This window comes from Aquarana catesbeiana, linkage group LG05, assembly GCF_042186555.1.
Source record: "Aquarana catesbeiana isolate 2022-GZ linkage group LG05, ASM4218655v1, whole genome shotgun sequence".
Classification (NCBI taxonomy): domain Eukaryota; kingdom Metazoa; phylum Chordata; class Amphibia; order Anura; family Ranidae; genus Aquarana; species Aquarana catesbeiana.
This window is the reverse complement of record NC_133328.1, coordinates 77,623,332-77,639,922: the sequence shown is the minus strand read 5'-3', so window position 1 is coordinate 77,639,922 and position 16,591 is coordinate 77,623,332. Positions and strand designations below refer to the sequence as shown.

The following is a 16,591-nucleotide window of genomic DNA, read 5'->3' as shown; positions in this document are numbered from 1 at the left end:
AGATTTGTCAGAATATGCTGTTCCAAAAGCTGGTTAAGTGCTTACAAGAGCAGAACACATGCATAATATTCCCCACTTCCCCACAGTTCCTCCAACACAAAGGGGAATTCATTTTGGAAAATTTGGACATCCTGTACGGTGTGAGGTACCACTTCAGTGCTATTTTTTGGGAGAGTTCCCAATGATTTACACACTTAGAGGCTTTATATATTGTTCTGAGGGCGGTTTGCCATTGCAAGGGTGTGAAGTTTTTAGTCTGCTTCCCATTTTTGATAGGGGGATGATTTAATAAAGGTGAACTTGTGCTGGAAGAGATTATAGAAAAGGGTTATGCCTTTAGAGGTTATAGGTGATGATGTATAGTATTGCCAGACCGTGTCATGAATATATATATATGGTGGGTCTTTAAAGATCCCAGAAAATGGGAGATTTGATAATACTTATAGTAGTCTATAGGGGTTAGGCAAAATTCTCTTTTAAGTGTATCAAAGGTCTTAAGGCGGTTATTGTTGAATAGATCAGCAACGTGGGTGATGCCTTTGTTCTGCCAATCCAGAAGTGCAATGTTAGAATATTGATAGACATCAATCATTTTAGAGTATAAGGATGTGGATCTATGGAGATCTCTGCAAGCAATTAATGAGGCTTGTATGGTAAGTGGAAGATGCTGCAGGGGGAATGGTTTCCAGATGTCGAGGAGTAGTAGGTAACGAAAGTCCAAAGTAGGGCTTAAGGCTTGTTCAATGTTACACCAGGGAACATTTGGGTTGGATGTGAACCACGTCTTGATATGTTTGAAATATCTTGTAATAGTAATTTGTTAGCCCATGTGGACCTAGGGACTTGCCACAAGGCAGGGTTTTAATCGCTCTTTGGATCTCAGTCTGAGTTACGGGTGCATTTAAGGTCAGCAATTGTGTCTGTGACAGAGAGGGGAGCTTAATGTATGCTAGAAAAGTTTGAATGGCTGCATCTGAAGGCTGAGGGGTACTGGGATCATCTTTAAGGTTGTAAAGGGAGGAATAATGTTCAGCAAAGGAATCTGCTATATCTTTTGGATGAAAAATTTTGCTTTTATCTGTTGCTCAAATTAGATAAGTTATTTTCAACCTCTGGGCTAGCAATTTTCCAGCTTGGTTTCCGGACGAATAGTGTGTCAGCTTCAGGGAGTTAATATGCTTATCGTATTGTTCTATGAGCATGAATCTGAGATCAGAGCGAAGCTTAGCTAACTTATTCGCTAGGTCAGCGTTTGCTGTGTCTTTGTTTTGAATTTCTAAGGTTTTAATATCTCCAAGCAAGCAGTCCAATCTTTGTGTCCTCTGCCTTTTAACCCCTGAACTTATTTGCAAGATAATCCTTCTAATAAAAGTCTTGTGGGTGCACCACAGAGTAAAGGGGTTGGACACCGATCCAGTATTTAGTGCAAAGTATGCATTTAGGTGGTTAGTTATGGAGGCCACATGATTAGGCGAGAGTTAGCCCTCCACACATAAGCAGGCATCTTTCTCCATCACCGTTATTTAGACAGGTGCGTGGTCAGACCACGAGATGTCATGTATATTGGAGGAGGATATAGCCTGCAACATATTTCTATCAACAATAATCAGGTCAATGCGTGAGTATGTATTATGCCTGGAGGAGTGGAATGTATAATCGTGCTCGTTGACACCTCCAAGCATCATAAACATCCTCCGCATGGAGTAAAGATTGTAGCATAGGTAAAGGGCATTTAGATCTAATAGTAGTTTCCACTTTGTAGTCCACTGTAATATTGTAATCTCCACACATGAGCAGACCACCTTTTCTGATTTCTGTGGCTTTGTTAAACACTCTTTTTATGAAGCGAAGTTGATGAGTATTGGGTGCATAAAGATTTACAACTGTATAAGTTCAGTTGTTGAATTTGCCAACTAAGATAAAATACCTCCCTTCTGGGTCTGCTTGTATCTCAAAGGCAACAGAATCCTTAATGGAGATGATTACTCCTCTTTGTTTTTCTTGGAGCTGAGGCCAGGAATATATAGGGGAAGTTTTTATGTTGGAAAGTAGGTGGGTTGGAGGCTAGAAAGTGTGCCTCCCGTATGCACTGGATATCGGTGTGCGGCTTCAGGGCTTCTTTCCAGACCGAGGATCTTTTTGCTGGATGATTTAGTCCATGGATATTAAAGGAAACTACTTTAAGCACCATCATGATTAAAAAGGCTGCGCTGCAATAAGTGACATGAAACAAATACAATAGTGAAAGTATCCTGAAAAGTATAGTGTAAATTTCTATACGTGGGTTATAACAGTGGTATCATGACCCACACATTCAAAACTAAAATAATTGCTGATAAATAACATAAAGTCCAAATATAAGGTGCATAAGAGTGTACAGTTCATAAAGGTGCAAAATTTTATGCCAGGGAAAAAGTGGTGAACATCCGAATGGTGTGTGACATATGGTTAAATCACCCAGGATTCAGTGATAATAGGAAAGCTCTTCCACCGATGTAAAGAATGGCCCCTTACCGACTCTTTGGATCTCTTTTCGGGAGATCAAGCAGGCATGTGGCTGTGTACCCCCAGCCTCAGGTATGGACCGAGGAAGTGACACTCATGGACCTCTATGATGGGAATCCTCAATGTAGCAAATGGTCACTCGTTTGTCATGTAAAGATAACAGAAGCTCCCATAGCGTAACAAGTTTAAAACACTTTATTTATAAAAAGTTAAAAGAATCACACTCACAGTGCAGTAGAAAAAGAATTGCGTAAACAGTAGCCGGCCGGCTACACACTGCTACCCGTATCTTCCGGGATCAGCGAGGATCGTGGTGGTCGGCTGGGGAGGAGCGACGTGCTGACGTCACCACGATCCTCGCTGACCACACACAGGCAGATAATAATCTTACATACAATCTGGTGCACTCTAAGGGTTGGGGAGCAGTCTAGCAATTACTACACACTTCTGGGGTTCCTCCAGCTATCCTGCAAGCTTTAACCCCAGTGTTAATCACTCTTCCCACTGTCCCCACACCCACACACCAGACACACAATAAACGATAGCCTGCCACCACCCAACAGTTTGTCCGCAGACTGGTCTGCTGAGCCACCACACACACAGATCTCCGTCTGGCAGATCTGTTAGCAAACAATCTGCATGCAATCTGCCAACACGCAGAGCAATTGCATACCGATTGGCACGTAGCTTAGGGTGGGGCGGCACAGTGGTGTAGTGGATAGCACTTTCACCCAACAGTAAGAAGGGTTGCTGGTTCGAATTCCAACCACAACACTACCTGCCTGGAGTTTGCATGTTCTCCCTGTGCCTGCGTGAGTTTCCCCTGGGTACTCCGGTTTCCTCCCACACTCCAAAGACATGCTGTTAGGTTAATTGGATCCTGTCTAAATTGTCACTAGTATGTATGAATGTGAGTTAGGGACCTTAGAATGTAAGCTCCTTGAGGGTAGGGACTGATGTGAATGTACAATGTATATGTAAAAGCGCTGCGTAAATTGACAGCGCTATATAAGTACCTCAAATAAATAAAATAAATAAATAAAAAGGTAGATTCTAACATGAATCTGATGGCAGAATTTCTGCACATTCCTTAGGAGGGGAAAGTCTGTGCACTGTAAACGTTACAGTACTATAGGAATCAAGTAGAGTGTTATGAGTGTGATAGCCAAGGTGTTCCGCTGTTATTCTTTTTGTTCTTCTTCTTGTGTGACACTACATGCCAGGTGCTCTGAGTATCCATCTTTAAAGCAGAGGGTGATCCTTCATTAGTCTGCTCAGGAAGAATGTCCCAGGCATGAAGCATTTTGAACCCTTCATCAAGGTTATTGATCACTGCCGTGTTACCATCACGTGTGATGGTCAATTCTGATGGGTAGCCCCAGCAATAAGTGATGTCATGATTGCGCAGTGCTTTTGTGACAGGTAATAGGGACTTGCGTTTCTGCATAGTAAATTGCGAGAGGTCAGCAAAAAGTTGGAAGGAAGATTACTGCTCAAGCGGCTGCTGATTTTTGCGGAAAACTATCTGTTATAGAGTATATGATCAACTGTAACTCCATTTTGTCTTTTGTCTTCCATTTTACAGTTCTTGTAAGTGTTGAACTTTAAATGACCTCTGCTTTATGACAAGTACTTGTACACAGGTGTTCTCGAAAATGTATTAAGATAGTTGTAAGTTCACTGATTAGACAAGGAACATTCTGACAATAGTTGAAATATAGCTATTGAGAAGATAAAAAGTCTTCAAGGACAAGCAAGAAAAACTCCTTACAACAGGTGGTTTGGGAAAGTTATGTACAGTACATTAATTAAGTTTGACAGGGTCAAAGAAAGGTCTACTTGTGCCTCATTAAAACTGTTAAAATACAGTTTTCAATGTGTATATTAATAATTAGAACTCGTTGTGTTTGGGCCAGATGTATCTTTGGAAATAGTGTTATCTTTATGTCCTTGGAGATGATGTCTTTCTATCTTAACTTGCAGCTGCCAAGGACAATTAGATGGTGTTGTTTTTCTTTAAGTTTTGTGCACCTGCTGAGGCTAGATGAATAAGAAGTACACTTGTGTATGTATGTATATATATATATATATTAATAGTTTTACAATATTGCTTGTGTAAATATATATATATGTATGTATATATATATATAATTTTTTTTATTATTCTCTTCTATTGTTTTTTTATGCTTTTCTTTTCTATTATTTTATATTCTATAATAGTATTTTCAATTCAAATTCAAATTCATTCTATACGAAATTCGAATTTCGGAACATGGCTTCTGCAGTTTGAATTTCGTATAGAATGAATTCGAATTTGAATAGAAAAGATTAGAACAGAAAATAATAGAAAAGTATGGACTATAAAAACAATAGAACAGAATAGAAGAAAATATAATATATATATTATATTTTCTTCTATTCTGTTCTATTGTTTTTCTAGTCTATTCTTTTCTATTATTTTCTATTCTATTCTAATCTTTTACATTCAAATTTGATTTCGGTCTATATGAAATTCGAATTTTGGAAGATGTTTTATATATATATATATATATATATAGATATATATATATATATATCTATATATAATTTTCTATTCTGTTTCATTGTTTTTCTATGCTATTCTTTTCTATTCTATTCTAAACTTTTCTATTCGAATTTGAATTCATTCTATACGAAATTCGAAGATGGCTTCTGAAAGTGGAATTTCGTATAGAATGAATTCAAATTTGAATAGAAAAGATTAGAATAGAAAATAATAGACTAGACAAACAATAGAACAGAACAGAATAAAATATAATATATATAATTTATTCTATTCTGTTCTATTGTTTTTCTAGTCTTTTCTCTTCTACTCTATTCTAATCTTTTCTATTCAAATTCGAATTCATATTATAAGAAATTCAAATTTCGGAAGATGGTTTTATATATATATATATATATATATATATATATATATATATATATATATATATATATATATATATATATATACAGTATATGTGTGTGTGTATATGTATAATATATATATATATGTATATATATATAAAACCATCTTCCGAAATTTGAATTTCCTATAAAATGAATTCGAATTTGAATAGAAAAGATTAGAATAGAGTAGAAGAGAAAAGACTAGAAAAACAATAGAACAGAATACAAAAAATTATATATATTATATTTTATTCTGTTCTATTGTTTGTCTAGTCTATTATTTTCTATTCTAATCTTTTCTATTCAAATTCGAATTCATTCTATACGAAATTCCACTTTCAGAAGCCATCTTCCGAAATTCGAATTCCATATAGAATGAATTCAAATTCGAATAGAAAAGTTTAGAATAGAAAAGAATAGCATAGAAAAACAATGAAACAGAATAGAAAAATTTATATATATATATATATATATATATATATATATATATATATATATATAAAACATCTTCCAAAATTCGAATTTCATATAGACCGGAATCAAAAATATAAAAGATTAGAATAGAATAGAAAATAATAGAAAAGAATAGACTAGAAAAACAATAGAACAGAAGAAAATATAATATATTATATATATATATATATATATATATATATATATATATATATATATATATATATATATATATATATATATATATATATTATATTTTCTTCTATTCTGTTCTATTGTTTTTCTAGTCTATTCTTTTCTGTTATTTTCTGTTCTAATCTTTTCTATTCAAATTCGAATTCATTCTATAAGAAATTCAAACTTCAGAAGCCAAAACTTTTCAAACTTTTCAAACTTCAGAAGCCATGTTCCGAAATTCGAATTTCGTATAGAATGAATTTGAATTGAAAAGACTATTATAGAATATAAAATAATAGAAAAGAAAAGCATAAAAAAACAATAGAAGAGAATAATACAAAAAAAATTACCGTATTTATCGGCGTATAACACGCACCGGCGTATAACACGCACCCCAAGTTTAGGAGGGAATTTTAAGGAAAAAAAAACTTTTAGGAGGGAAGTTTAAGGGAAAAAAACTTACATTTAAATGCCCATTATTGCAGCCTTCTCAGTGCAGCCTTGCCCCAGTGCAGCCATGTCAGTGCAGCCTTGTCAGTGCAGCCTTGTCAGTGCAGCCTTGTCAGTGCAGCCTTCCCAGTGTCATTGCAGCCTTATCCCAGTGCAGCCTTGCCCCAGTGCAGCCTTGCAGCTCGCAGTTTGAAAATCCTGTGATCCCCTGCGATCCTGAGCTTCAAAATCGCCGACCGCGATTTGAAAATGGTGCCGCCGGTGCCAAAATACACAGAGCCGGTCCTCGGCTCTTCTCGGCGGCTCTCATTCACTTTCGGCTCCACTCGTAGTCCCGCCCGGGATGGGCGTGACTGTGAGCGGAGCTATCCAAACCTAGCCGAGTACACTCGGCTAGGTTCGGGCGGCGCTCGAGTGAAGCCGAAAGTGGCCGAGAAGAGCCGAGGACCAGCTCTGTGTATTTCGGCGCCATTTTCAAATCGCGGTCGGCGATTTTGAAGATCTGTCAGCTCAGGATCGCAAGGGATCGGCGTATAACACGCACCCATGATTTTCCCCTGATTTTAAGGGGAAAAAAGTGCGTGTTATATGCCGATAAATACGGTATATATATTTATATATATTTTTTTTATTTTTATTTTTTTTCTATGCTGGTCTATTGTTTTTCTATTCTTTTCTATTCTTTTCTATTTTATTCTAATCTTTTCTATTTGAATGCGAAATCATTCTATAATTTGAATTTAATTTGAAATTCCGTAAATGGTTATACAGAAACAGAATGAAATAGAATGAAATCGAATTCTAATAGAAAAGACTAGAACAGAAAAACAATAGAACAGAAAAAAAAATATGTGTGTAGGAGATTAAAAAGTAAAGTGCCATTTTGGACACAGCTGTGCACGTAAAATCAGAAACACAGTTAAATCACTTTTGTGACAGTTCATTAGTACTCTATATCTCTAAGGGGCCCATTTAGGGAATTAGCCCAGCTTAACAGCAACAAGCCCCTGCCCCGGTTCAGAAGCAACAACAAGTTATGCAGCAACAGGAAGATAGATCAGAAAGTCCCATAGTGACTGTCAGTCAAATGGATTCTGATGTTTCAGGGGATTCTGACACAGAAACTAGAGAGCAGGGTGCTTTAGGGAGACATAGAACTACACTAAAAAAAAAAAAAAAAATAAACTTTATCAGAAGACATTGGAGGAAGCTCATGCAATACTTAAGGAGTTACAAGAGAAATCAGATGAGCTTAAAGAACATATAACCCCCTCTAAGACTAAGAGTGGGAGACAATATGGGAAGAAATTGAGAAAGAAATGACAAGTGCTTTTAAAAAAAGTCTTCCCTCCCCACTGTCATAGCATGCAAACAAAAGTCAAGAGAGTCAGTTTTGGATTTTTGGAAGAGATTCATGGATACCTGGACTCAAGAGGCTGGGTTATCCTTGCAGGAAGATATGACTAGTCTGATGATTCAGACTTGCATATCTAACCTAAAACCAGAGATGGGCTTAATAGTCAGGCAAATGATTTCTGAATGGCCAACAAGTACTTTGGATGTTTTTCAGAAAATATTAACAGAAAAAGATGCTGCAGGATGTTTTGATATAGCAAAGGAAAAAACAGTAACTGCCCACTGAATACTCAAGTGCAAGAGACAGACACAGGAATCCTCAGTGATTCTGACAAAGTATGGTCAGAGAGTGCTCTAGATGTACGGCTCATCTCCTGCACCCCATACAAGGCCACCCTCAAAGAATGGGCACAACCTATTTATCACAAACAGTACCCATTGTCAAAAGAAAAAGAGAAAGGCACTGCCCCTATGGTAGAACACTTCTTAAAGAAAGGCATTCTAAAAGAAGTTGTATCCCCCTACAACACACCCATCAACCCAGTTAAAAAGCCGGATGGCAGTTATAGATTTGTTCAAGACCTTTGAGCTGTAAATAACCTGGTGGTGCCCATTGCGCCTGTAGTGCCTGATGTGCCATCACTCCTTACCTCCATACCATCCGATGCAGAGTAAAAGTGTAGCGCTAATTAATGGTGGTAATTAAAGACATATAGGTACATTCAATAGCACAAAAAAAATGCAGTCCATCTGGAAAACTCCAATAAGATAGAAAATAGGAGAACCGTCACCGACACCCAACACAACTGACTCTTACCGCCAGTGTATAGGACATACACATTGAGCAAATGGCTGAAAAGCCAAATTCACAACTCCTTATTTATCGAACGGTCCACCAATTGGGCAAGGAATCCTCTATCCTAGACCCACCAGAGAGATGTCTGTATCATTTCAACCTCGGCTGGTAGATAAACTCCACAGGAATAGCTCAGTGGTTACATATAAAGGGATGAAAGAGCAATCTCATTGCGCAGACATCCAAAAAATCGATTGTGCATCAGGGGTGCCCCTGATGATGCACGTTTGTGATGAAACGTCGGGTGAACGAGGGACGAGTGACGTATCGTGGACAGAGGAGTGGCCGCCATCTTGGTAGGAAGCGCTGGAAACGTTATTTTGGCTTATGCTTGTTTTTTATTTGCTAAATGTGAGTTTATATCCATTTCTTTTTTGCAATAAATGATCGATTTTTTGGATGTCTGCACAATGAGATTGTTCTTTCATCCCTTTATATGTAACCACTGAGCTGTTCCTGTGGAGTTTATCTCCTAGCCGAGATTGAAAAGATACAGCCATCTGTCTCTGGTGGGTCTATGGTAGAGGATTCCTTGCCCAATTGGTGGACCGTTAGATGAATAAGGAGGTGTGAATTTGGCTTTTCAGCCGTTTGCCCAATGTGTATGTCCTATACGCTGGTGGTAAGAGTCAGTTGTGTCTGGTGTTGGTGACGGTTCTCCTATTTTCTATCTTATTGGAGTTTTCCAGATGGACTGCAATTTTTTGTGCTATTGAATGTATCTATATGTCTTTAATCACCACCATTAATTAGCGCTACACTTTTACCCCTATTTTTTTGTTATTGTACCCAGCAATATTGTGTTAGCCGCTTTTGAGTTTTTTTTTGTTTGAGCGCAGCAGATTTTCTCTTTTTTTATCTGATGCAGAGTATTTTTCTGTGATTGATTTAACAAATGCATTTTTTAGCGTCCTTGTGGAAGAGGAGTCACAGCCAATCCTTGCTTTCTGTTTAAAAAAAAAAATCGCCAGATGACATGGTGTAGAATGCCCCAGGGTTATGTAGACTCCCCTGTAGTCTACTCAGTTGTGCTCCAGTCCACATTGCGGTCTTGGACTCCCTGCCATCGTTCTGTCCTACTCCAATATGTTGATTGATATGTAGCCCAAGCCAGGTAGCCTGCAAAGAGGATGGTTCAGATCTGCTACATTGGTTGGTAGATAATGGTCATAAAGTTTCCAAAAAGAAACTTCATTGCTGTCAGGAAACTGTTGAATACCTTGGTTTTGTACTCTCCAAAGGAGAAAGGAAAATCAGTCACAAGAGAGCTGTGACTCTCATGGGTCTGCCCCGCCCACTCACTAAAAAGGACAAGCTATCCTTTCTTGGTATGATTGGTTACTGCCGCCAATGGATACCTGATTGTTCCTACTATGATAATCTCCTGAGACAAACCACAGGTACTGACATGCCAGATTGTATAAAATGGAATTATGAAATGTATAATGCTTTTGTATACCTCAAAATACCTATGATAACAGCTGCTGGTCTTGGCCTCTCTGAGTATAGCAAAGGGTATCACCTTTTGCTAGGGACAACTGTAAAACCACAATGGGAGTCCTAGCGCAAAACCATGGAGGGCAAACTGCGCCCTATCATTTTTTTTTCCCCAAGGGTTGTACCTATGCCAGTACAGGGCATCCATTCTACTAAAGAATATCCATACCCAGCACATGTCAGCCCACAGGCTGAGTGGTTATGAAGTAATTTTACTTTCTAACCCAAAACTTGAGATAAAATATGCCTCTCCCACTTCTGGCCCAGCTCCAATCCTAAATGCCTTGCTAGGCTTGAAAGGTGAGGAAGATGAGGTAGTTCCTCGACATGAATGCATGGACCTCATTCACCAAGATACATCCCAGAGACCAGACATGTTTATAACTGCTCTCCCTGGAGTACAGAATGTCTTTGTGGATGGGTCTTGTTCAAGACCAAATGATAACACATACCATGCAGGGTATGCTGTTGTTCAGCTGCCTGATAAAATACTGGAAGCAAACCCTGTCCCATTCCAATCAGCACAAGCTGCAGAACTTATAGCCCTTACTAGAGCTTGTCAGCTTTTTGAAGGGCAGGATGTAAACATTTACACAGACTCCAAGTATGCTTTCAGTGTTGCGCACGATTTTGGAGTTATATGGAAAAGGAGGGGCTACATAGCAACAGATGGTGAATCAATTTCACATTCCACACTTGTCACAAGCCTGTTAGAAGCCATTTAACTACCAAAATCCATTGCTATATTGCACTGTAAGACACATACAGGTCAGCCAGATGACATAGCCAAGGGAGATGCTTTAGCTGACAAAGCAGCAAGAGAGGCAGCATCCACACAGCCAGCAGACATCCAAATGCCATTGGTCTCATCTGAAATCTCAATCCTAGATCAAACATTGCATGATCTCCAAACATATGCTACAGACAAAGACATCCAACAATGGAATGCAGTAGGTGTGCAGAAAAGCCCAGAAACTGGCCTTGTCTGCCAAGAGGGAAGACCATGTATTCCTGTAGCAAGTGCTCCTTTGTTCATTTCACAATACCATGGTGTAGGACACAGAGGCTGGCAGGTCACATGTGAATTATTAGACAAGGATTATTTCATTCCAGGTCTTCTCTCTCTTGTTAAGGCATATGTTTGCAGATGCATCACATGCATTCGGAACAATTCCAGTAACCCTCATAAGGCGAAACATGAACACCTAATATATCCATCCATACCATTCACTCATTTACAAATTGATTTCACACACATGCTTAAGTTAGGTAAGAAGACAAGAATACCTACTTGTAATAGTGGACATGTTAGAGGTGTTTGTAACAACAAAGGAAGATGCAAAAACAGTAGTGATTGTGAATTCTCACACAAGAAATCATTCCCAGATGGGGATGCCCGCTTCAGATCAACTCAGACAATGGCCCTGCATTTGTGGCCAAAGTCTGCCAAGATCTAGTAAAAACGCTCAAAATTGACTGGAAGTTTCACATACCTTATCACCCTCAAAGTTCAGGTATAGTGGAAAGGATGAACAGAACCATTAAGGATAAGATCAGGAAGGACACTGGAGGTATGTATACCAATTGGAAGAAGGTCCTCCCAGAATTTCTGGCTGAGGTAAGAATGACACCCTCTAAGAAAACAGGATACTCTCCTTTTGAATTATTAATGGATAGGCCATTCCCCACCTCATGGGCCAGACAGCCACTTATGTTAGAAAGAGGGGACCTTGATCTCATTCTGGAAGAATATGTAAGAAAACTTATTGAAACTTTGGATAAAATTGGAAGAAATGTTGCTTGCACCTCTCCTTCTTCTTCACAGGAACCTGCACACCCTTTCCAGGTGGGTGACACTGTAGTGGTACAGCAATTGAACCGCACCAAGAAGCAGGAGTATCCCTTCGGACCCCCAACCACAGTGATAGCAGTTACCCGCACAGCTATTCTGGTAGAGGGACAACAGGCCTGGATTCATGCCAGTCATGTGAAGAAGGTGAACCAAACTACAAAGAGGAAGATTAAAGACAAAGGAGGTGAAGTAAGCAGTGAAAATCCTTGAATAGTGAGTGAAGCAGGTGGTCAAGACTGAAAAAGATGATGTCGCTTATTTCACCACAGACTTCTGGGAAGGCCTTGTGCCTCCTATTCTTGTTCACCCTGATTGCGTCCCTACCCACATGGATCATAACTAACTGTATATACCACCCTAAGGACTTGGGTGCCATAAAAGGCATATGTGGAGCACAACCTATACATGACACACATAACAGGTCAAAAAGAGAATCATTGGGAGAAAATGAGATAGGAGAAGGGTCAACCACATTCCATGATAAAATGTTGCTGATGAAGTTCAAATATGCATATGCACAAAACATCAAGTTATGAGAAATGTTATATATGTAGTAAGCTAGAGTTACCTAATTATAAGGATCTGGATCTACTATCTCATCTGAATGTCTTGATTTGAAACTCTCTAACCTGATTTAATAGAATGGTGCCTTTTGACTCGGATGCAGTCCAGTGGGCTCCCAGCCAGAGAGACACAAAACTCACGTTGAGCAGACAAGTGGCCACGGTAAGAAACTGTTATTCTTATTCTGCTCTCCGTGGCGAGTAATTAGTCGGTGTCTGGAGTCCATTGGCTGAAGGAGTCTTATGCTGTTGATGAGATGGTGAGATTAAGGTAAAATGATGTGCTTAATTACTAGAGCCACTAGAACCCCTAGACCCAGGTGCTAAAAGTAATGCTTACCTTAGTCTTTATTACAGTAGAAACTCTGTAGAAAATAACTAATTTCATGACTTAAGAGGGGATTGTTATAGAGTATATGATCAACTGTAACTCCATTTTACCTTTTGTCTTCCATTTTACAGTTCTCGTAAGTGTTGAACTTTAAATGACCTCTGCTTTATGACAAGTACTTGTACACAGGTGTTCTCGAAAATGTATTAAGATAGTTCATTGTAAGTTCACTGATTAGACAAGGAACATTCTGACAATAGTTGAAATATAGCTTGGTGAAAAGATAAAAAGTCTTCAAGGACAAGCAATAAAAACTCCTTAAAACAGGTGGTTTGGGTAAGTTATGTACATTAATTAAGTTTGACAGGGTCAAAGAAGGGTCTACTTGTGCCTCATTAAAACTGTTAAAATACAGTTTTCAATGTGTATATTAATAATTAGAACTCATTGTTTTTGGGCCAGATGTATTTTTGGAGATAGTGTTATCTTTATGTCCTTGGAGATGATGATGCCTCTCTATCTTATCTTGCAGCTGCCAAGGCCAATTAGATGGTGTTGTTTTTCTTTAAGTTTCATGCACCTGCTGAGGCTAGATGAATAAGAAGTACACTCATGTGTATGTATATATTAATAATTAGACAATATTGAATAAAGTAATTGGCTTGTGTAAATATATGTGTGTGTGTGTATATATACGTGTGTGTGTGTATATATATATATATATATATATATATATATATATATATAGTAAGTAATACAGTACCTTATGTATACATACACATGATTGTATAGTGAAAAACAATATAACACATTTGGTGGGGTTATTGAAAGTTCATTCTTCCAGAGTCGTAAATCTGTTATTTTTGAAGTTAGTTAAACCTTATCAAGATGAGGAGGGTTTGATTTAACACAGCTGGGTGCCAGACGGTCTCTACACAGGTGTTCTTAATTGGACAAAACCAGTTATAAATCATTTTAATGAACACATAGGAATTCTGGGAATAATTAAGTTTAGCTGGTTGTAGAACAGGTGTCAGATGGATAGTTACATTGATGTAGATCTTAGTGACCAATCATGTCTAGGAGTGGGTCTACCCCTCCCCTCTTGTTTTCTTCTTTATAAACTGTAGCCCTTAATAAAGATTTCAGATTTGCTTTGCACATTGCCTGCTGTGTGTGTGTCATTGAGGTCTCCAGAATTCTGATTGCGGTCACGGTGGATTTACCAAGATAAGAGGGTGGTCAGCTGTCCAGTAATCTATCCTTTTTACACTATCATGAACTGCTCTTTTACATGAAAAAGTGTACCCGCATCAGAACATCTCTGGGAATATTATCTGGGAGATGGAAAGGCTTGGGCAGACGGTGGATTCTGTCAACTACCAAGTCTGAATCAGACACTGCAGGCAGAAAAGCTTTCATAAGGTCACGGGCATACTGCTATAATTGCGTGGGGTGAGTGGTTTCAGGGATACCATGGATTTTGACATTGTTCCTACGTGACCTGTCGTCGAGGTCGGCCACCTTGGCCTTGAGCCAGGTCACTTCCTCAGATTGGTCATTATGAGCATCCACCAGAGAAATGTATGAGGAAGCATACTCTCCCATTTTCTGCTCCATATGATCAACTCTGCCCCTAATTCACTCACTTCAGCTTTAACAGTTCTCATACAGTCCATCTTGTCAGCATGAAGGGAGCTGTGGAGGGAGACAAGCATGTTCTTTAATGTTGTATCTGAGATGGGCTGGTTAGCAGTAGGGAAAGTGTTGATTGTCACAGCAAGTTCCCTGGTGTCCGCCATGGATTCGTGACACGTGCTCACCTTATCACTGTAGGGGTCACATGCAATGCGGGGCTTAGATTTCACAGGACTGCGGGATAGTGGCATGGAGGCATTGGGTGAGCGGTGGATGGAGCCTCCCTGTGAGCCCGGGCTCGGCGTGGCTGAGATGGACCTGCCAGAGGAGGCCGGAGAAGCGCCACTGGCGCCATCTTGGATAGGGCTCTGGACTGTCGGCGGGAAGAAATGTTGTAATTTCTTCGGCTGGGATGACTCCTTTCATTTGCGGGTCATCTGGGGTTATCGGGCGGCACTTTGGGGGTAAGTTGGTGTGAAGAGGGCCAGTCATTAACACCTCAGCTTACTAGAATTCCTAATGCTGGAGCAGAGCTGTCTTCTCAGACATCCATGCAGTAGGGCGGTAACCACGCCCCCCCTCAAATGGAGTACTTTTAATGGCTCTTGAGGGTAGTCTGTTCTGTAGGTAGGATGCAGTCATAACTGCTTCTCCCCAGTACTTGTGAGGTGGGTTGGCATCCGACTACATGTATCTGGCCATTTCTATAAGAGTGTGATCTTTCCTTTCTGGTACACCATATTGTTCAAGAGTGTATGGTGTGGTTGTCTGGTGTACTATTCCTTGTCTCTTCAGGTATGAGGAGTGCAGCTCTAACGAATGAACGATTTTAGAAATCAACTAAAATCAATAAAGTGAAAAAATTGAATGGGTATGCTAAGGACATAAACTCAATACACAAAAATACATAGAAGTGTCCATAAGTGAAACTTGGGGACCGAGAAGAGTCCTTGGGAGTGAAAAGAACAAATATATGGTCCAATATGTGCACCCCTGGGACCCCAGATGATGCCTTATGAGGCGAAACGTGTCGGGATGCTATGCTGATTCCACTGTTACTGTCCTCTTATTAGCGCTTTTTATACCATGGAAATGTAAGTGTATTTCTTTTGTATTTATATTAAATATCCTTTATTCCTTACAAAATTACGCTATGTGCCCCCCTTCTTCTCTTTGTCTATCTAAATGGTTGGGCTGATTGCCCATTCTTATCTAATCTGCTTGCACCCACCGTCCTGAACATCCCTCCGGAGGTTGTATCCATACAGTGAGCTTGAATCATCCCGGGTACTTTATAATGCTTGATTGACTCATTAGGTGTACACCTATATGAGTTCAATCCCTCTGGTAAGCGATTGGTGCTTCTGGTCATGGATCTCCTATCAATTTACATAATTATTTTTGATGAACATCTATGACCCAACTGACTGTCACTAATGCTATTGGACCATATATTTGTTCTTTTCACTCCCCAGGGAATCTTCTCGGTCCCCAAGTTTCACTTATGGACACTTCTTTGTACTTTTGTGTATTGAGTTTATGTCATACTCATTCAATTTTTTTCACTTTATCGATTTTAGTTGATTTCTAAAATCATTCATTTGTTAGGGCTGCACTTTTCCAACTCTTTTATATTTTACTATTGATTCACTACTGTGCTGACTGCTATTGTGATTTTTAGACAGCACGGTAAATTAGTTTTTATAGTTTACTCTTCAGGTATGAGGCCAATTCTTTGCTTATATATTCTCCCCCATTGTTGGTGCGTATTATTCCTGGTTTGCGTTGGAATTTGTTGCTAGACATGGCAACGAACTCTTGAAGTTTCTCTGATGTTTCATTCTTGTGTTTTATCAGATAAGTAATTGTGTACCTGGAATAATAATCAATGAAAGTCAGTAGATATCTGTTCCCGCCTGACGTGGGAGTTTTCATTGAACCGCATACGTCACTGTGCATGAGCTTCAGGGGGTGGGTAGTTTTTT

General features: G+C 39.1%; 1 long non-coding RNA gene across 1 annotated transcript in view; it reads right to left on the bottom strand.

Annotated features, from left to right (window-relative positions):
* The window catches only part of LOC141145806 (uncharacterized), a 31,507-nt gene that overhangs the window by 797 nt on the left and 14,119 nt on the right, over positions 1 to 16,591 (bottom strand). The window lies entirely within an intron of this gene.